Raw genomic sequence first — 17672 nt, forward strand, 5'->3', positions numbered from 1 at the left:
GCACCCACAAGTGTCACCCTCTAGGGTCAAAGCCAGTGAGCTGTTGATTATCTAATTATCCAGGGAAATACAAGCCGGGGGCAGAAGAATATGAAACTAACCCGTCCCATAGAAGCTCTTCTTCATGCACCCCACCTAGAAAGGCAGAATAGGGGAGTGCATGAGACCATGAGCTGTGAGACCTTGTCAGCTTCCTTCATCTTTTGTACCTCAGTCCGTAATACGGAATGAAAAGAGTCCAAGTACTTCCCTGATTGCATCACTAGGAGGATGCAATGCATTAAAACATACGCGGTGCTTTAAACATTGCCTGGCACATAGCCAGTGCTCAGTAAATGTTTTACCTTCATCATTTATCCAGGTAGTTTCATTAAATGAAATCCACATGTGAAGTTTTCCTTTGCTCCCCCACCTCTCCCACTCACTGAGGAGGGTCTGCTGAATGAATTCCCTGGAGACCCACACATGGAAGCACAAGCATTGGCACCAATTAGGAAGAGGTGCCAGAGAAGAGACAAGATGAGAAGGGGCAGGCTAAATAATTGGGATCCTTATGCTGGACACTTCCTGAGCTGCTTTTTGCCACGTGGTCAGTGCTGTCTCCGCCCTTCTCCAACAACCCCAGTGCCTGCCACCTCTGCTCCAGCCCTGCCCAGGCGCTGGACTAGTGAGAGAACTACATCTGGGAAATGAAGAGCCATGGGATATCACAGGATCCAGGAGGAGTCTGGTTGCCTTGACTACGGCTGAGTGGAGTCCTACCAGCCTTCTCTCTCTCCTTTTACCTACACCTGTTCTCTTAGCCATTGTTCAACTCTAGTGAATATCTTATCCCTTGTCCATCTGAGAATTAATCATCCCTCAAAGCCCAGCCTGGAAATTATTACACAACCCTATCCTCTGAAAACCAGTAATTAAAGGATAAGAATAAGCATTTATCTTGCCTACATAGAAGGAACTGTAGTTGATCCCCAGTTGATGAGTGAACTTTCTTCCTTCTAATAGAATGTCAGCTGATACATGTAGAATGATAGAATTGGGAAATCACTATTTTGAAACCTCTAATGAAATTACTAATTCAGGTTCAACTCTTAGCGCAAACAAAATATTTAAAGGTGGCATAGTATCATCTGACAGATGATGGGAGATGATTTGTAGATGAGAGATGAGGCAATGGAGCTACCTAGCAGTTATCTTAGCATCTCTAGTGAAAGAAATTATCAGTTTGGACCTGAATCTCACCACGTTTTTAAATCTAACTTCTACTTTATGAAAAATACAGGAGAGGGAAGAGCAAGTTAAGTGATACCAGATGGAAATAGATTTATAATTCGGGATCACTGTATAGGACAACTGGTTTTTTTTTTTCTTCCAAAAGTCAACACTAAAAGATGTATGAATAGCAGCAGCATTATTTATAATTGCCAAAAAATGGAAATGAATCAAATGCCCATCAGCTGATAAATGGATAAATAAAATGTGGTATACAGTGAATGCATAAATAAAATGTGGTGTATCCATAGAGTGGAATATCATTTGATGATAAAAGGAAATGAAATAATGAAATATGAATGCATTCTAAAACATGATTAAACCTTGAAAACGTTGTACTCAATGAAAGATATATATCACAAAAGACCACACACTATATGACTGCATTTACACAAAATGTCCAGAATGGGAAAATCTATAGAGACAGAAAATAGATTAATGATTACCTAGAACTAGATGGGTGGGATTGAGGGAAATTGGGAAAGCAGGGTGATTGATAATGGGTATGGGGTTTCTTTCTGAGGTAATAAAAATGTTCTAAAATTCAGAATGTTTTGAATGCATTTAATACCATTGAATTGTACACTTTATATGGGTGAATTGTGTGGAATAAGAATTACATCTCAACAAGGTTATTTTTAGAACTGTGTGTGTGATGTGGGTGGGGGGGTGAGCGTTTTCATTAAAAGAGACAAAATAACCAAATGCAAAGCATGAATCTTGATTGTATCTTCAATGGGTCCTGAATTTTAAAAGTTAGAAAGCTGTAAACATGTTTTGGGGACAATTGGGGAAATTTGAATATGAATGAAAGGCAGGCTGGTAGCAACCAGAACACACAGAAGAAGGGCATTGGAGAGGAGGACAGGAGGGCATCCAAGCAGAGCAGAAGCCCAGTGGGATAGGAAGACGGGCTTACACTCCGTTCCAGAGAACTGAATGTAAGTAAATAACCTGAGGATGACAGGACACAAGTTTCCTACTGCTAGAGAAAGCAGGGACCAACACGGACAAAAGGAAAAGCCCGAATGAACCCTGTGGTGTTCTACTGGAACCAGTGGCATCTGTGTAAATTCCCAGTTGGAGGTGTAGTTGTAAATGTAGATGTAAATAACCTAGCTCTGTCCACTGAGAAGGTCTGGAAGCAGCTACACCCTAGTAGTACTGCACATACCTACAACTCGGATCTTGGTTCTAAATAGCATTTCCTATTCAAATGAACCAAGGTTTGTTAGAGAACTGGCTGATTACAGGACTGAGGAAGAAAAAGAAAATGATCCTGAACGTCTAGCTGCACAAGAAAGAAAAAAAACTTTAAAAAAATACAGGGAAATGTCAAAAGCGCAAAAAAGTCAGCTGGAAGGGGTTCCCAAATGTGGGAAAATTCGAGTTTCAAAATAAATAACAATATTAGCAGACTAAAACCCATTGAATAATGTAGAAATCTATGAGTCTACACCAATATAAATAAATAAATAAAGAGAAAAAAGAAAAAGCTCTTCTGTATTTCAGAAAGCCAACTAATACATGTAGAAAGGATGATGGAATTTGAAAACCACCATTTGCAAGCATCATTGTAATAATTCAAGCAAGAAAAATCAATGGATGATAAAACCAGAGGGTGAGGGAGTAATAAGAAATGGAATTCTACATAGTCTCAAAGTATCTCCCCAGAAGACACACCTTCAATCCAGTGATAAAAGTTAACACTGTCAGTTTCAGGACAAATAGATATTGCATGCCTCCAGATAGGATGCAATGAGAATTCCGCATCAGTTTTGTGAAATTCCAGCCAAAAAAAAATCATATCTGGTCTCATCAAGAGGAAACATTGAACAAACCAAAATTGAAGATCATTGTGCAAAATGACTGGCCTTGAATTACAAAAAAATTCAAGGGCATGAAAATCAAGATGAAACAGAAACAGTGTGAGAGTAAAGGCAGAGTCAGGGGAAACTTGACAACTGGGCACGAGGAGTGGGTCCTGGATGGACTCATGCAGCCAAGAAGGACCTTAATGGACCACCATTAAACTTCTGGGTGAGGGATAAACAGGAATTCTTCAAACTAGTTTTGCAACATCTATATGCTTGAAATTGTTTCCAATTTTTTTCTTAAAAAAAGAAAAAATAAAATTTAGCTCTCATATCCTTTTGGAAAATTTTCAGAGCCTACCCTGTGTTACCTCTGGACCTTGGGCAAACTGGTTATTTCGTGTAAAGTAATCTTTTGCTTACTGTCTAGCTTCCTCAAGAGACTGTGAGCTCCTTGAATGCCTAGACTGGGTATTAGTCTTTTCCACTTCTCTTGGGCTTAGCACAATGTCTAGAATAAAGGGAACATCCAGTAAATGTTTGTTGAATCAATGTGCTGGGCAACTCATAACCCTGGAGATTGGCTGGTAGATTCCTGGACACGCTGAGCGTGAGTAAATTCTTGCAGACATTAAACTGAAATATGCCTCTCTGCAAACCAGAGAGCATCTGTCTGCCCTGCAGCAATGAGCTATGCGTCCTGGAACAGTGTCCTGCATCTAAGGGCCACATTGCCTGAAATCATAGGCTCTAAGAAATGGCGTTCTTGCCTCATTGCTCTGGGGAGAACAATGGCCCCTGTTTGTTTAATCTCAGCCCACTGTGGCAGCCTTGACTGCACAGAGCTCACCTGTGATTCATGTGAATGTCATTTGAGCTCCCAGGAGTTTGCAGCCATAATTCAACATTTTGTTAATAGCCACTTAAAATGTCCCTGAAATAGCTAACAGGCCCAGGGGATTGAAGGTATTCTGCTAGGAAATCATTCCAAGAAAACCATTTTGGCCCAAACTTTAGAAGATTCTACGACTTCCAATGCCTTCTTGCACTCATGAAAATAGAAATGGGCATCTCTCAGGGACATGAAGGAAAAAGTAGAAACCTGAAATTACCTATGTACCATAGTGGGCATGCTGGAGCCCCTGTCCAATAGCTCCTGCTCCAAGAGAGGCCCCTCAACTGCTATATCCAGTGGGGAACACAGCCCAGAGTATCCCAAGAGAAAAACCTCTTGTTCACAGAACAGAAAGAAAGACATAAAAAAATCTAGTGCTGGATTAGAAGCCAAAAAGTTGTGCGTAGGCAGGGATGGCAAGAGAGGGAAGGGTGAGAAAAAGAATTCACATAGGTTGAGGCCTACTGTGCTATACAGTTTACAGATTATTTAATTCTCCCCAAATCTAATTAAACAACATACTCAGAGTCATCAAAGTTGTATACAATTGTAGCATATAATCATTAGGTCACTCAGATAGTATATGAATCAATAGTCTCTCTACAGAGCTCCAGCTCTTACCCACTGACACTTGCAAATTTGTCAATTACAGCAAACTTGGGCTGGACATTCAAAAATCAAGTCATTGATTCAGAAGCAGAAGTTGAAGCTCTCAATGCTGAACTCTTGCCACCTGCTTCCTGACACATATCTGTTTGTTATAAAGTTGTAATTTCTTCCACCTAGAGTGAGATTTAATATGGAGAAGTGAAGGTGGAAAGAGTTAGTGTAGCAGAATCACATGCACATCTGGATAGGGGCATTCATTTCCTAATGGGAGACCCCTGAGAAAACTAGTTGGCAACTTGGAGAAATGTCAGCTGTTATCCTCGCAAGAAGAGACTTCTCCAGGTTCTCTACATTACTGAAGCAAGTGCTGTAAAATGTCTTGGCACTCCACCTGCACATTCCCAAGCACAGAATCAGGGTAAAATAAGAAGAACTAAAAATTAGTGCAGACTGGCAGAGCTAGAAGGTTAGGAGTACCATAATCATATGCCCAGCTCTCAGAGACAATGGTTCTTGTGATATGCAGATATCATGGTTGCAGGATCCTAAGCCTATCTTCCCCAGAAAAGGGAAAGTTTTATTCACAAAGTTGATGCATAGTGTCCTGGTTGTGCTCCCATTGAAACCAACTTCCCCAAAGATGCATGACATCAGCCTAGAAGCCACCTGTCTATTTATCAAAAGAAAAGGTCTAAACTGGGACATCTCTCAGAATCACACTCTTTTGACTACGTTTGTGCTGCTCATTCCCCTCTGAGACTGGAATTGTGGCTGGAAGGCCTTGTTTTGGAAAGCTAGAATATTGTCTTGCAGCCCCAAACCCTTCATTTTGCCTTCTGCCACAAAGAGCTGGGGCTACTTCACCTCCTCTCTGTTTACCTGCACAAGGGCAAGGGATGCAGGTAATAGCTAGAGGGCTACCTGGAAAGCTGAGCTCAACAGCATCAAGTTGAAGCTTCCCCTCCACTTACCATCCCTGCTTTCCTTCAGGTCCAGCAGCTACCAGGCTTCTGCTTCCAAGAGGAGGATATTGATAAACTGAGGGGCCTTAGGCCCTGACTGACTTTTTTGAACTAAGACCTAGAGACTTGCTGATGACTGACCTGACTTCATTCAGCTCAGCCCTGCACAAAAAAAGCATGATGTATTTACAGAGAACCCCAAAGGGAATCAGAAGGCATGAACTCTAATCCCTAAAGGTGCCACTTTCTTACTAAGTGACCTTGTGCCAGTCACTAAGCTTCTCTGAGCCTTACCTATGTTCAGCTGTGAAACTGATATATTGGTACATGCCATGGTTTGAATATATATAGTATGTCCCCATAAAGACTCATGCTGAAGCTTGGTCCTGAATGTCGTGGTGTTGGGGGATGGTCCCTTTAAGGGCTGATTACATCATTAAGATGAATTAATGTCTTTCTTGCTACACTGAGTTACTTCTTATAGGAATGAATTAGTTACCACGAGGGCAGATTGTTATAAAGCAAGATTGCCCATTGTGTTTTGCCTTTTTTGCATGCATCTGGTTCCCCTCCCATTTCTCTGCCATGTTTTGATGCAGCACAAGGCCCTCAGCAGACCTTTTCTTTTGATGAATATTCAGGTGGTTTCTGGGCTGACGTTATGCATCTTTGGGGCAGCTGGTTTCAACGGGAGTACAGCCTGAACACTGGGCATCAAACTTGTGAATGAAACTTTGCCTTTGCAGGTGAAGATGGGCTTAGGATCTTGCAGTCATGATGTCTGCATATCACAAGCACCATGTCTCCGGGATCTGGGCATATGCCAGTAGTAGACCTGACTTTCCAGAAGCTGCCAGATGTGGCTGCTCAGTGTTGAGTTTCCCAGCCTGCAGAATCATCAGTTAACTTCCTTTTTGTCTTTTTGTAAATTGCCCAGTCTCAGGTATTCTGTTATAGCAACACAAAACAGAATAAGACAGTACATTTTCTACTTTCAGAGTTATTGTGAGGATCAAATAGCATCTTAGAAAGCATTTAGGATATGAACCCAGATACTTCATTTGTAACCTGCTTCAACCAATTACAAGATAAGTGACTATAGGCCATTTCTTCCACTTTTCTAAACCTCAATGTTTTTCCATATAAAAAATGTCAAATATTATATATTTCACATGGCTTTTGTGAAGACCAAATGAAGTATTCCATGAAAAGTCCATAGAACAGTGCCTGGGATACAGTATGTGCTCAGAAAATGTTAGCCATTATTAACAGGTTTTGTAAGCTACACAATGATGAACAAATAAAAGGACTTTTATTTTTGATGGGACCTGGGTGTCTACAGGAGCTTATGCTCAACTGTAATAGCAGGAGCTGCTATTACAGGGTAGGAGTCCCTGGCTTGGTCACAGCCTCATTCCCCAGTCTCTCTTGGGACTTCCTGATATTACACTGTCAACATTAATTTCTAAAAAATCCTTTTGCTCCTGGATCTCCTGTCACCATGTTGTATCACCAGCTCATCTTAGTAATAATAAAAGTAACAACAGTAATAAAAGAGCTGAAATTCTACATCTGGGATAATGCTAAAAGTTTTACTTATATTATTTCACTCAATTGCTTTAAACAATCCTATGAAGTACCAGTATTATTATTATTATTTAATAGATGAGGAAATTGAAGTCTGGAAGTGTTAAGTAATTTGCACAAGGTCATGCAAATCTGGAACCTACACCTGTCTGGCACTAAATTCCATGATTGTACCATGAGGCTAGAATACCTCATTATGTTATTATCTCAGGTGCCAGAGCTCTTCATCTTTCCAAGATTTGCCAGGCTCCCCATTTGCGAAATGTCCCTTTGTTGTCTATCATCAGTGCTCCTGGGAAGGGCATTCTCCCTGCCAGATTAGCCTCCTGCTAAACTCCTGTAGCTGGGTCTATCTCTAGCCCTACCACAACCAGAGTTATCTCTAGTCCATAAACCTCTCAGTCTCTGCAGCCCTCCAAATGGAGCCAGGCCATACCCAACCACAACCCAAGATTTACTCTCTAGGGTTGGCTCTAGCTCCCAGAATTTATAACCAATTCCTCTGGGAACTGCCTCCTGAGGAGCCATGCATATGCACTTTAGGAGACCCAGGTCATTTAACAGCCCCTTCAATCCTTGACTTCCACCAGCCACACACTTCCCTCTCCCTGGATGAGCTGAAATATCCACTCTTCTGTCTCTAGAGAGTCTCGTGTGGTACCACTCTTATTCCTGACTTCTGAAACACTTAACTTTAAAACTGCACAGTATTGGGAAATGGGGTGGTTCTGTAGTCTGGACGTGCTGGCTTGCATCTATTATCAGTTTTTTTCCAATGCTATCTGTCAATGGTCCTTACCTGTGACCTCAACTATCTGCTCAGGAAGGAAATAAATCAAAGACTCTCAGAGTTGGAAGTAACTTTAGAGGTCATTAAATCCAACCCTTTATGTGACATCGATCTACATCTACAGCATTGCCAATAAGCAATTGCTTGGCCTCAGCTAGAGCAGATGGCAGGGTACAGCATGCTCTAGACTCCCAGGACAACTTCCAGTCTGCTGATATCCACCTCTCTGAACTTTTACCCCCCCATTGGTGCTAGCTCTGCCCTCTGGCTTCACACAGAGAAAGCCACATTCCTCTTCTTCATGATTGCCTTCAAAGTGTTTTAAAACAGCTCTCATACTGCCCTTGAGTCACCCATTTCACTTTTCAGGCTGAACTGTCTCAGTTCTTTCATACGCTCCTCATCACTTATGGTTTCTGTGACATACGAGGAGCATCACCTCTGGTCAGCCATACATCTCTCACTGCCTCCCACTTTACAGATGGGCCCAAGACACTGCCAACATCAAATGCATAGCCTCCTTTTCGTGGCTTGAAGCCAGACTGATGCACATTCAGGAGGAAATGAAAGTGAAGGCTGGTAGAAGGGTAGGAAAGGAAAGTTTTCAGAGAGAACAAACTTAGGAAATGAGAATGCAGGTGCTGGTAAAAGGGTGCGCTAGAATATGAGCAATTGAGGGGCATGTAACAGCTGGGAGAATGGGTATGGCTCAGCTCTTAGGAGATGGGAAACCTTGGCAAGGGCTTTCTTTGGGCAAAGAACTCCAAGGGGGAACAAACCAGCTGTGCTTACAGTACTGAATTCTAATCAGAGAGATGTTCATTTGAGTTATGAAGGTCACCCTTGGAAATTGTTATCAGTCTCGAGTTGAAGACAGATTTTGAAAGTCACAAGTTTAAAAGATTTTTTAAAGGTATTTTTTTTTTCTAAGCCATACTTAGGTCCACATGCCTAGGCTATTTTCTATGTTACCAAACGGATGAAGAAGCTAAAACTAATCAATACACAGGTTGGGTTCCCTAGCAGAGCCTGAGATGGCACACCTTCTGCAGGTGATTTATTGAAGGAGTATACTCAGGAAAAGCCTAGAAGCAGGAAGGGAGAGGCACGGCAGGAGAAAGGGTAAGCATGAATGTGGTTTCAGGAGAAGTCCAGCTCAGCCTGATCCCACGGGAAGCACTGAGTGTAAACTGCACCACAATGTATTCCATCTTGAGGCCAGATGACTGGCATTCCACACTTCTGTCCATCAGTCACTGGCCACTGGCTGCCCCCAGGTGGTGGGGAGGTGAATAACTTCCCAGATGTCTCCAGGAGAGGCAGCACCTGCCAACCAAAGGCCAGCCTCCCCATGAAGACCGATTAAGCTGTTATGTGCCCTACCTACAGCTGCAGTAATGAGGATCTGGACTGACCAACAGCATATTCCACAGATACACTTGCTAATTCATGCAGGTAAGACTCAGAGTGGATCACTGCCCTCAACTGCCAGACTACTGTGCTGCAAACTTTGAGTCAGATCAGTGAGCTTCAGCCAGGCATATCATGGCTCCTGAAAAGGATTTTGAGAGCAAGATTCTGTGCCTCCCTCATCCCGCTGCAGCCTCTCAGTGCATCTAGGTGTTTCTGCTTCCATTGTACATATCTATCTAAATAAAATTGTTACAATTAAATAAGGAAATAGATGGATAAATAGATCTGCTTGCAAATGACCAGCAACTCCTCCCCATTCCCAACATAAGTTAAAGTTTGAGTTTCAGCAAACAAACGTAGGATCAGAAAACAAATGTTTATTATGTTCTATTGCATTAGAGAGGTACAGGTTGGCAAGTCCTTAGAAACCACCTAATTCCACACCTTCATTTTACAGATAAGCAAACTGAGGCCCATTGAGGCTTATTACTTCCCCCGAAGGTTGTGCAACTAAATTAACAGAGGTCAATAAATTCAGGCAAATACATTGCTTCTCTGTTACATGCTTAATTTCTTCTGAGCATAAATTTCAATGGCTACTGAGGCAATCAATAGAGAATATATCTAAATCAGGAGAAAATAAGTACTGGGAGATGGAAAGATGCTTCAGCATCCAAATAATGACACTTTGGGGAATGTTGTGCTCAAATAAAGCCCAACCTGATAAACAGGCTTTTATCAGAGAATTTCAATTTATCAAATAATAACCATGTAGTATATCTGAGTGTTGGAGGCAGCCACTATGCAGTAACCACTAAGCCCAGTATGTATGGTTTTAAGTCAAATGCATGAGTGAAATATGATATATGGAGTTTCCAACTGGCAGGGGTGATATAGGCTTGGTTTCAGGTTGTAATAGATCATGGGTCAAATGGCCTTGCTGGTCAAGTTAGATATTTTAACCTTGCTCCATCAAACATAAACATCCTACAGAAAAGCAAAAGCACACAGCAAACTTTCAGGTCTCTCTAGACTCAGGTGATATTGTTTTAGTCTAATGAAGGGAATGGGAAGCTTGGGACTTTGACATATGGGCTGCTCTATGGAGCACCACCTATAATGGCAAACTTAGTGCTAAAGGCTACCAATTCAGTCTTTGAGGGTTTCTTTTTCTTTTTTGAGATGGGGTCTCATTCTGTTGCCCAGGCTGGGGTGCAGTGGCACAATCTCAGCTCACTGCAACTTCCACCTCCTGGGTTCAAGCAATTCTCCTGCCTCAGCCTCCTGAGTAGCTGGGATTACAGGTGTGCACCACCATGCCTGGCCAATTTTTGTATTTTTAGTAGAGACGGGGTTTCACCATGTTGGCCAGGCTGGTCTCAGTCTCCTGACCTCTCTATCTGCCCCGCCTGGGCCTCCCAAAGTGCTGGGACAATAGGTGTTGAGGGATTTTTTTAATGGATCACATTTCAGCTCTTACAAAAGAAATCAGTAGCAAACTGGGATTCACTTTACCAATTTTTTTTTTAATTCAACTCTTCACTAATGGAAGAACTTTCTGTAGAGGGGAAAAGAGAACTACAACAGAGAGGAAGAAAGAAATCAATGCCCCAGTCAATAAGCTTACAGGTAGCTTTCAAAGCAGTTCTAGAGGTCTAAGATCTTCCAGAGGAAGAGGCACAGACATACAGATTCACCCAACAATCAACTAGACATTATCTACAAACTTGTGCAGTAGCTTCAGTATTTTCTTTGCAAGTAGACAATGTGGGTCATCAAAATAGCTCTCAGTCATTGTCTTACCCCTTTATCACATCAGAAAGAATTTGATATACCCCTGAAAGCATGACTTTCAGAGCGCTTACAGCTTGAAGTTCTGCAAAGTGGAAGATCCCAAACAGAGGCTGGCATCATGGAAAACTTGCTTAGCTTGACAAAGGTTGCCTCTCCAAGGGCATGTCAAATGCTCACCAGACTTCGGGGCATCCGAAGGAATATGAGAAATTATCTATTTTGCATTTGTTGCAATTTAGGCCATTTTGACATAGAACCTAGGGACTTTAGATATAGGGGAGAGTCAGGATCTACATCTGTGTGCTGAGGCTTGCAGTGTGGATGGTCTTGCAAGAAGAACCAGAGTTGACTCAAAGTTGGGCCTCCTCATGAAGCAGGGTTGGGCCTGTCAGGACATGTGACTTGGTATAAAGGAGCACATCTCTAGTGTACCTTAGCAAACATTCAAAAAACAGCAGGACCAAAATGGCATCAGATAAACAAGCAGCCGTACTATTAATAAAGTGCCACCAAAGGAGAGTAACTGGTGTTCAGTTTTGAGCCTAAAAGGAAGGAATCTCCTAATGACCTCAAGACTACCCAGGGGACTCAAGAAGAGAGCAAGCTAATAGTGATTGGGCGTGTACTGGAGAGCCGACGTGACACAGATGCACAGAAAGTGCGATCCCAGGCCTAGTAATACACACACATGCACACACTGCATGACTGAATAGGAGTACTCCCCAAATGCTAAAATAATATATGTAATTATATCTGGGATGTAATTAAGGGCAATTTTTCTTTTCTTTTGTTTCTTTTTTTTTTTTTTTGACAGGGTCTCACCCTGTTGCCCAGGCTGGACTGCAGTGACGTAATCACGGCTCACTGCAGCTTCAACTTTCCAGTCTTAAGCCAACCTCAGCCTCCCAAGTAGTTGGGACCAGTCGTGTGCCACCACGCCTGGCTCATCTTTGTATTTCTTTGTAGAGATAGGGTTTCACCATATTGCCCATTCTCCATTTTTTATTATTTCCTGTACTTCCCAAATTTCCTCCAATAAGCAAGGATTACTTCTATAATCAGAAAGCGCATTAGTAAGCAATAACAATAATGGGACAAGTCATCCCAATGCAGGCGGAATCCTCGCTACCCATGATGAAAAAGGGAGCTGGAAAACAACAATTTCACCATATATCAGCTAGAGTTACCTTACACTAAAAAAACTTCAAACCCGCTTTTCCAAACTCTGAAGAAACAGTTTGACAACTATATGCTAAGCAATTCTAGGTGCCAAGAATACAAGGATGAGTGAAGACATCAGGTCTTATGAGGAGGGGAGAAAAAAGAAATATGTGATTTGTAAAAAGTATCACTGGTTAGCAATGTGATATTACCTCACACTTGTTAGAATAGCTGTTGTCAAAAATACAAAAAATAACAAACATTGGAAAGGAGCAAGGTGAGCCATTATACACTGTGGGTGGGAATGTAACTTAGTGCAGCCATTATGGAAAACAACATGGAGCTTCCTCAAAAAATTTAAAATAGAACTACTGTATGATCCAGCAATCCCACTACTGGGTATATATCCAAAGGAAATGAAATCAGTATGTCAAAGAGACTCTGCCCTCCCATGTTTATTCCAGCACTAATCACAAAAGCCAAGATATGGAATCAACCTAAGTATCCATTGACAGGTGAATAAATAAAGATTTGTGATATATATACACAACGGAATACTATTCAGCCCTTAAAAAAGAAGTAAATCTCGTCATTTGTGACAACATAGATGAACCTGGGAGACATTATGTAAAGTGAAATAAGCCAGGCACAGAAAGACAAATACTGCATGATCTTACTTATGTGTGGAATCTAAAAAGGTCAAACTCATAGAGACAGAGAGTAGAATGGTGATTATCAGGGACTGAGGAATGGGGGCTGGATAGGTGAAATATGGGTCGAAGAACATAAAATTTCACTTCGACAGGAGAGACAAGCCCAAGAAATCTATTGTACATCATAATGCCTACAGTTGATAGAAAATAGCTAAGGGGGTATATTTTAAGTGTTTTTACCAACCCCCTAAAGAAAATGGTAAGCATATGACATAATGCATATGTTAAATCATTACATTTAGCCACTCCACATTGTATATGTACATCAAACCACAAGGTTGTACATCATAAATATATGGACCTTTTACTAATAAACTTTTTTAAATTAAAAATTGTCAGTGTTTAAAAAACTCAGGTATTAAATTGAATCATTTCTATTTCTAAGGTCCCTTTTAACCCAAGCACTTCATGATTCTAATGCAAGAAAAAGCATAATGACTGTTCTAACAGAGGAATAAACCAAAATGCTGTTTAGAAGACAGAAGAGAAAGAGAGCAATTTAGATTATGGGAATGGGAAGGGGATGGGCAATGGTTTCCTGGAGAAGGCTACAGTGATGATAAAGCTGGATTTTGAAGGATGACTAGGATTTAGATAAATAGACATGAAGAAAGAGGTATAAAGAGTAAAGAAGTAGAGTAGGAAAGGTCCATGAGCAAAGGGTTCTGGGTTCATTCCAGAAACAGCAAGTAACTATTCAAACAACAAGCCACGCCTGGGTCATGGTATTTCCTGTGGGCAGGCCCTGCATTTAGCATGATGTATGCAGATTCTGGGTTTAATGAGACTACATTCTTGCATTCAGCTATCACCTCATCTGGAGGGGGTGGGAAATGGGCTGGGAGCTCTACAATGGCAAGGCTCTCTTCTATTTTTATCACACTGCACAATAGGTGCTCTATTTGATTGACAAAGGAATAACCATGCATGAAGCACTATGACACACTGCCATAAAAGCTGTGCACAGGGTGGGTAGGTCACCCATTCCCGTGGCAGGGGCAGGGGGTGGCTGGCACAGGACAAGCGAGCTTCCTAGAGTTGAATTTGGCAGCATGAGATTCAATGTGGAAGCCAAAATGGTGGGTAAGGAGAGGACGTTGGAGCAGCAGAATTAATATGAAGAGCATAGAGGAAAGTGAAAGCTTAACATATAATGAAAATTGAAAATATCACCACACAGCAGTTTCCTGTACTCCAAAGCCATAGTATGGATTAGTGGGCAAAGCACTGGACTGAGAGTTGAGTGAGCTCCTGTGGGACAGTAAGCGAAGCAAGGGGCCTACCCTGCTCTAAGCACCTGCGGCATACTAGGCCTTCACATACTTTATGTCACTGAATCAGCACAATAGCTCTGAGTGATAGGTACTATTGTTCCTTATTTAGAGATGAGACAACCAAGGTTAAGAAACTTGTGCAAAAATATACAGCAAATTGGTGGCAGAGTTGGAATTCCAACACAGATTTTTCCCCCTAAACTCACATTCTTCTCCTACATGTTCCTAGGGTAATAATAATATATATATTTTTAAGGTAGTTAGACTAGATGAGCTATAGACCCATTTGGCCTTGTGCAAGAATCCCAGAGATGTGATCTGCCTAAACCTTCACCTCCACCATCTCTATGTTAGGTGATGTCAGTTAACAAGATCCATAAAGTGCCTCTAACAAGATCTCAGAGTGGAGAGACCTTCCTTTTGTTAAGGAAAGAAAGAAATATACGCCCTAAGAAATCTCACATTTAAAATACAAACACACACAACTATGAAAGTAGGTTAAGTGTGCAAACTGAAGTGTCATTTGTATTCCTGTGCTTGGAGTCAGATGAACCCCAATGCGATGAGCAGAGAAACAACATAAAACAGTCATGTCATGGTCACAAACAGTGGGGTCACCACCTGTCAGCAAGAGTTAACTACTGAACCCAACTGTGACCTCCATTCTAAGAAACTCCATCTCCATTGGGTTGGATTTAAACCCACCACCCCAAACAGAGAAAGAAGTAGCTACCTCCGCCTCCCTGGTTTCATCTTCTATAGCATTAGTCATCAAGTCTGACTCCTGTAAACAGGGCAGTTCGGCTGGGCAACAATAGCCCGACTGCTAATATGGAAACCAACCCTGCCTTCCATCTTTGTAGCTGGCACATTGTACAAAAGGACTTTCCCATAAATCACCTCCCAACAACGCTGGGGTCAGAAAGTCACATATTACTATCACATGTGAGATGACCAAGTCAAGACCTAGAGAGGATGTGAGATACAACCGGGGAACAGGAAAGACAGTGCCATCGCTGGGCTTCCAGTCTATATCTTTCCACTCTTAATTTTAAACTCAGATTATCCAACATCATGGCCAGAGACACAGTCCTCCCTGCTTCCTTCCACTCTAGGTCAAGGGGGCAACCTCCTCTAAGTAGATAGTCTGGAATCAAAGCCATCTTCTGCTTTTCCAGGAAGGAAAAAATCGGTGCTTACCTGAAGTCAAATTGTCCTAGGTGAGGGCTAAGAGTGTACCTGCATGAGCACACCTGTTTACACAGTAGTCAGCATCCCACACCTGGCTTTTCTGAGATTTTTAGCCTCCACACAGCCTTCTCTCACTCTGCTAGAATCATGGCTCATTCACTAATTAAAGGGTATTACGCACTTCATTGCACATCAGCTAAGAACTTGGAATAAGGAAACTTATGCTACAGTATTAGCACTGGAGATGTCGCTAGGTATGCTTTATAGAAAAAAGAAAAAAAAAACAGAAAAGCCATCCACTTGTGACAGCTCTTCCCCCATACCTAACTTCTCTAATAAGTCAGCCACTGCACTTAGAGAAAGAAGTCACCTAGCATGGTACAACCCCAGACAGAGCCTCATAAATAAGCCAACTGGAGAGGGTTGTGCAGCAGAGAATGAATAAGAAAAGGCTGGCCAGGTGGCTTCTCCAACAGCCACCTGTCCAAGCTCTCTGTTGTCTTCTGGTATAGCAGCCCAATAATAATGATGCTTATATCCCAGGCCAAAAAAAGACAGAGGGACAAACGGTGAGTTGGGAGGAGGACTCCTCACTGTAAGGTTTGAGCAAACTCAGCATCATGTTCCCTCTAGCAAAGGCTCAGCACTGCTGCCCACTGTGCCCAGCTGGGGGCAGAGACCAGCCTCCCTGCTGGAGCCTCCTTGGGCTGTCCTGGAGTAGATGCTTTTTCTGACACTCCCTGAATAATGTGAGCAGCAGCCCTGAGGCTCACCCGCTTTTCAATGCTGGGGAAGGTTGTACATAGAGTATCAGCCCAAGCAATGAACACTCAAATAGATTAGTCTTGAACTTGGTGAGGACAGCAACTAATGACACCTCACTGACAGAGCAGTAAACCTTCTCCATAGGCAATTTCACTATTTGGGAAATATTACAAAGAGGTCAAAAGCTCAGGAAACCTTTAAGGCCTGACCTTAAAGGCCTCTTGGGACCCCAGCAAGTCAAATGATCAGCCAAGTATAAAACAGTAGGCTGGGGTCAAAAAAAATTTACTTCTAAATGGAACGTAGACATGGATTCAGAAGAAGTCACCAGTTGGACGTGCAGTCAGGAGGAAGCTAGAAAACTCAACCCAGAGTCTGCTACCTATTACAGTTTCTGTGTCACCCTGTGTCGTCTGTGTATTCCATGTGTGTTCAGGCAGACAGAGGAACAGCTGAGTGCATTTCCAAGCTGCACGGTGCAGTGGTGAAGCTGAGCGTTGCCAGGCGCTAGAAAGAACGGGGTGGAATATAGTGATGGCTTCAGCCTCCAAAAATAAGGCATTTTCGCTATCTCTCCTCAAGCCACCTAAGACATCATTTGTGCATGACATGTTTTAGGATCCTGCTTGCTCCATTTAGAAGGGCTTCCAATATTACTAGTCCCTTCCCCCAGCTCAGACTGGCTTTCTCTTTAGTATACACTACTGCTGATCTTGCTATGCTCTCCTTACCAGATTGAAAAGGAATAATACAAAACAGCTCCTACAAGAAACAGAGTTCTAGCACACAGACGGTGGGAGGCAATGCTCCCAGCACTCTGGGCTTTTCCAGAATCAGAGACAGCCAACAGCAATCACAGAGGCTGCAGGCAGAGACTGGTTATAGCATTAAAAGAACCTCAGAGCAAGAGACTGGTGAATCCAAGAGGGGCTGGGGAATGGACGCACCACAGGAAAGGTAAGAAGTGTCTTCATTAAGCAGAGGACCCCAGACAAGTGCTGATATCACAGGTCAGTCCCTTCCCAACTGCTATACCTGCCATTCCCAACTTGCAATTGTATTTTGGCTCAAGGTTCTGAGATTCAAAAGCTCTCGATCCTCCCTAAGGCAGCTATGGGGGAAGCAGCCACACGGCACTTCTGGAGGGTCCCACGGCCCCTGATGCCCAGATTTGCCTGGCATCAAGGAGAAGTCACAGCAGCTGCTATCTGACCTATCATGCCAAGTTATGCCTAGCAGCCCACTAATTGAGCAGAGAACCCCGACAGCAATACTTCTCCTCTCAACCTTTCCTCTCTGGCCCTCCAGAAAGCCCCATGCTGAATGTAAGCCACATCCCCCTCAGCTTTTCCTCTTTACTCAGCTCCACACTCCTCCTCCAGGCTTTCCATTCCCACAGCTGTTCACCCCCTCCCTGTACCCCTCCTCCTGC

The 17672-nt window shown here is 42.6% G+C and overlaps 1 protein-coding gene across 1 annotated transcript in view; it reads right to left on the reverse strand.

Annotated features, from left to right (window-relative positions):
* Positions 1 to 17672, reverse strand: part of ASIC2 (acid sensing ion channel subunit 2) — a 1063183-nt gene that overhangs the window by 1043868 nt on the left and 1643 nt on the right. The gene's annotated exons all lie outside the window — the stretch shown is intronic.

This window comes from Aotus nancymaae, unplaced genomic scaffold (assembly GCF_030222135.1).
Source record: "Aotus nancymaae isolate 86718 unplaced genomic scaffold, 86718_ANA_hifiasm-v0.15.2.pri h1tg000072l, whole genome shotgun sequence".
Classification (NCBI taxonomy): Eukaryota; Metazoa; Chordata; class Mammalia; order Primates; family Aotidae; genus Aotus; species Aotus nancymaae.